At 37.5% G+C, this 5,259-nt stretch overlaps 1 long non-coding RNA gene across 1 annotated transcript; it reads left to right on the forward strand.

Moving 5' to 3' along the window:
• The first annotated feature begins 3,883 nt into the window (after positions 1-3,883).
• Positions 3,884-4,859, forward strand: LOC129857156 (uncharacterized). Its single transcript, XR_008759877.1, has 3 exons — positions 3,884-3,996; positions 4,262-4,311; positions 4,610-4,859. It is a non-coding gene; the product is annotated as an uncharacterized LOC129857156 (long non-coding RNA).
• Positions 4,860-5,259: the final 400 nt, after the last annotated feature.

Below are 5,259 nucleotides of genomic sequence, written 5' to 3' on the forward strand. Positions count from 1 at the left end.
GGGACCAGGAGACATCCTCTATCCTATATTTTATTGTTCATGTTTTCACGTAATTCAAGTATCCCAATTGTTTTTGTAGTGTTAAATGAACCTCATAAAATGAATGTAATTCTAATTTACTATAGATAATGTCATAATGAAATCATGAAAAACCACCATGGCCCATACTGCTTCCCAGTGGTGATCTGGGAACCCTTTCCAACCATGTACATACTGTAAAGCATTGACCCTGGATGCTTCTATGTGTTGCTCTGAATGGGAATCTGTTTGATGACTGGTATGGTGTAGTTGTTGAGAGGCTTCACTGCAAGTAATGATGTCTCATGTTTTGGATATTCAATTTAAAAGATATGATAATTTTTTTAAAGTAATGATGAAATCAATTCCTCTTCCACTTTGAGCCATGAGAGATTGGCATGCATGTCATTAATGTTAGCTCACCGTGTACTTTTAAGGGCCAGCAGTGCTGCAATGTTCTGAGCCAACTGCAATTTTTCCAAGTCCCTCCTTGTGGCACCTGACCACACAACTGAACAGCAGTCTAAGTGCGTCAAAACTAGGGCCTGTAGGACCTGTCTTGTTGATAGTGTTGTTAAGAAGGCAGAGCAGCGCTTTATTATGGACAGACTTCTCCCCATCTTAGCTATTGTTATATCATTATGTTTGACCATGACAGTTTACAATCCAGGGTTACTCCAAGCAGTTTAGTCACCTCAACTTGCTTAATTTCCACATTATTCAATACGAGACGTAGTTGAGGTTTAGGGTTTAGTGAATGATTTGTCCTAAATACAATGCTTTTATTTTTGGAAATATTTAAGACTAGCTTATTCCTTGCTACTCATTCCGAAACTAACTGCAGCTCTTTGTTAAGTGTTGCAGTCATTTCAGTCGCTGTAGTAGCTGACGTGTATAGTGTTGAGTCATCCGCATACATAGGCACACTGGCCTTACTCAAAGCCAGTGGAATTTTGTTAGTAAAGATTTAAAAAGGTAAGGGGCCTAAATAGCTACCCTGGGAAATTCCTGATTCTACCTGGAATATGTTTGGGAGGCTTCCATTAAAGAACACCCTCTGTGTTCTGTTAGACAAGTAACTATTTATCCACATTATAGCAGGGGGTGTAAAGCCATAACACATACGTTTTTCCAGCAGCAGACTATGATCGATATTGTCAAAAGCTGCACTGAAGTCTAAGACAGCCCCCACAATCATTTTATCATCAATTTCTCTCAGCCAATCATCAGTCATTTGTGTAAGTACTGTGCTTGTTAAGTGTCCTTCCCTATAAGTGTGCTGAAAGTCTGTTGTCAATTTGTTAACTGTGAAATAGCATTGTATCTGGTCAAACACCATTTTTTTCCAGAAGTTTACTAAGGGTTGGTAACAGGCTGATTGGTCAGCTATTTGAGCAAGTAAAGGGGGCTTTACTATTCTTGGGTAGCTAAATTACTTTAGCTTCCCTCCAGGCCTGAGGGCACACACTTTCTAGTAGGCTTAAATTGAAGATGTGGCAATTTGGAGTGGCAATATCATCCACTATTATCTTCAGTAATTTTCCATCTAGATTGTCAAACCCCGGTGGCTTGTCATTGTTAAAAGACAACAATGTTTTTTTCACCTCTTCCACACTAACTTTATGGAATTCAAAAGAACAAATCTTGTCTTTCATAATTAGGTCAGATATACTTGGATGTGTAGTGTCAGCATTTGTTGCTGGCATGGCATCGCTATGTTTTCTAATCTTGCCAATGAAAAAGTCATCAAAGTAGTTGGCAATATTAGTTGGTTTTGTGATGAATGATTCATCCAATCCATCTGATTCAATGAATGATGGAGCCGAGTTGGCTTTTGTTCCGAAAATGTAATTTATGGTGCACCAAAGCTTCTAACTATCATTCTTTATATCCTTTATATCCTTTATTAAATATTTATAAAATATCCTTTTTGTTTCATAGTTTATCTTTGTTTTTATTTAGTTTAGTCACATGATTTCTTAATTTGCTGTACGTTTGCCAATCAGTTGGACTGCCAGACTTATTTGCCATACCTTTTGTCTCATCCCTCTCAACCATACAATTTTTCAATTCCTTATCAATCCAAGGAGATTTAACAGTTTTTACAGTCATTTTCTTAATGGGTTTGTGCTTATTAGTAACTGTAATAAGCAATTTCATAAATGTGTAAAGTGCTGCATCTGGTTGCTCCTCATTACACACCACAGACCAACAAATATTCTTTACATCATCAACATATGAATCAAAATATTCACTACAAAACGTATTGTATGACCTCTTATACATTATATTAGGCCCAACCTTTGGAACTTTGGTTTTTCTAGATATGGCAATTATATTGTGATCACTACATCCTATGGATTTGGATACTGCTTTAAAGCAAATTTCTGCAGCATTAGTGAAGATGTGATCAACACATGTCGATGATTTCATTCCTGTGCTGTTTGTAAATACCCTGGTAGGTTAACTGACAACCTGAACCAGGTTGCAGGCAATGGTTACAGTTTGAAGTTTTTTCTTGAGTGGGCAGCTTGATGAGAGCCAGTCAAAATTTAAATCCACCAGAAAATATACTTCTATGTTGATATCACATACATTATCAAGCATTTCACACATATTATCCAGATACTGACTGTCAACACTTGGTGGTCTATAGCAGCTTCCCACAAGAATAGGCTTCAGGTGAGGCAGATGAACCTGTAGCCATATTACTCCAACAGTATTTAACATTAGATCGACTCTAAGCTTTACAGGAATGTGGTTCTGAATATATATAGACCACAACACCGCCCCCGTTGGCATTTCTGTATTTTCGGTAGATGTTAAAACCATGTATTGCTATCACTGTATCATCAAAGGTATTATCTAGGTGAGTTTCAGAGATAGTCAGAATATGAATGTCATCTGTTACATGCATGTGACTTCGTGGACCTTGTTTCTCAGGCTGCATATGTTAATGTGGGCAATTTTTTTAGCACTTGTGGGTGGCTTGATTGTTTTGAATGCTTTACTGGGAAGCTTATCAGAAGTAGACTTGCTCATGTCATTTGTATTGGAGCTGATAGTGCAGGGTGAGCTGCACAAATTGGTCTTCCTTCACACCGCCTCAGTGTTAACAGTGTAACTCTGGTTCATAGGCTCATGATTACTCATGATTACTGCATACAATAGCTGTAGGATCAAAGGAATTAAGGGCAATTGGGGGGACATAAATGAGGTTACTTACATTGTGCCTGCCAACGCCCCTAGGATAATATACATTTGATGCAACATTATGATGACTCATTGTCACAATGGTAGGGATTAACTGAGCTGGACTTGGGTCATTGATAAGTCATTGTTTCAATGCAGCCCTGAAATGCGTGGACAGAGTCCGTAGGAGCCAAGATGATTTGGATGGTCTCTGTCATTCCTGTAGAGTATCTTCTGTTTCCAGAAGGTGTCAAAGTTATCTATAAAAGTGACTTCAGCAGAGGTACAGTAATCTTGTAGCCAGATGTGTAATGCCAGTAGCCTGCTGAATCTTTCACACCCATGGCCCAACGATGGTACCTGAAATGATTGTCTTTCAATGCTAAAATCAGTTCTTTCAAATCCATTTTCAGATGTTCTGAGCTAGCCTTCCTGATGTTGTATGACCCCACATGGACTACGACAGTGTCAGCTCCCGTCAATTGTCGTACCACAGTTGTGCAGTAAAATTCTTATTAACATAAGAGTGATCATGTTAATCTGTAGGCCTACATCTGTAGGCCTAATCATTCATTTATAGTGCCAATACATTAACCTAAGCCAATACATTTTTCTTGGATAAAAATGATGATAGATACTTCATGACATTCATATTTATCTTTGTTTCAGAAAGGTCTCTGGTAGTGGTTGTTGTTGGTTTGACAGTGGCGTTGGTGTTGTGTGGGATTGGGATCATCTTCCTTGCCTGCACCAGAAGTAAAGAGCAAGTCTGCGACAATTGCAAAGGTAAGCAATACAATTACGAAAATATGCAAGATAACTTTTGCTACCCTGAAGATACAGTAGTTTTGAATTGCTATGGAGATGTATCTTGTCTTTCATCCCTGTCTGATGAAAACCTTGTAACTCCATTTTTGCCAATGTCCATTTTTTTACACTTATTGAAACATGGTCATTTTTCCCGTTTCCTGACAAGTTTCTGTTTTGGAGATAAGAGGTTTTCATCAGACAGCGAAGCTTTGTTTGATTTATTGTTTGTTTTCTTTTGAAGCAGTAGATGCCTGTCGGGGAGGAAGACATAATGGATTAAGGGGAGAACAGGTATATTTACATTGTGAAATGGATCAATTCCAATTTGAGGGTGAAATTTGTCAATGACTCTACTACATAGCTCATGATAACCCTTGAAAACAACTCTATGTGATTAATAATGAGCCAGTAATTATTATTAAGTATTTTCCAACCAATATGTGGCCTACTGTCTCATAGAAACTTTTAGTATTTCTGTGAACATAACCTTTAATGGTTTGAAAATGTAATATGAAAAACATTTAACTGAAAAGAATGTATGTGTAATAGTCATGGTGTTACTGTGTTTCAAAAATATGTTCCTCCTTAGGATCAAGATGGAGATACGATGAATTATGCTGCATTGAATTTCTCTGAGAGGAAAACTAGAAGAGGAAGAAAGAAGAGAGAGACACCACAGGAGAGTGTGTACTCTGATGTCAGGTATTCAGACTGGGAGTGAACTTTGTTTATGTGCAGGGGAACTTAGCCAGTGAACTTAGCATCATCATTCTAAAATGTAACATTAATAATACTTACATGTGTAAGTCAGTGCCCCTTCTACACAGAGAATTTGAAAATATGAGAATATGACAAATTTAATAAAAAAATTATAAAAATCATGATCAAGCAGAACATTAATTAACTCAATGGAAGAAAAGCTAAAGTTTTTCTTAAAGTGATATGTTTCTCCCCCTAAATGTTTTAAATGTTTTGTTAGTCCGCTGTGTACAGTCCCAAATAATTGTGCATGTCAGCAGTTAATAAAATAGCGCAGTTTCAGTAAGAATCTAAAAGTTTGATGATGATTTGTTTTGAATCACGAGATGAATCATCATCATCATCCTCATCGTCGTCATACTCCTCATCATCATCATCATCATCGTCATCATCGTCATCCTCATCCTTATCATCATCGTCGTCATACTCGTCATCGTCATCATCATCATCCTCATCATCATCCTCATCATCATCATCATC

Source organism: Salvelinus fontinalis, chromosome 6 (genome assembly GCF_029448725.1).
Source record: "Salvelinus fontinalis isolate EN_2023a chromosome 6, ASM2944872v1, whole genome shotgun sequence".
NCBI classification, from domain to species: Eukaryota; Metazoa; Chordata; class Actinopteri; order Salmoniformes; family Salmonidae; genus Salvelinus; species Salvelinus fontinalis.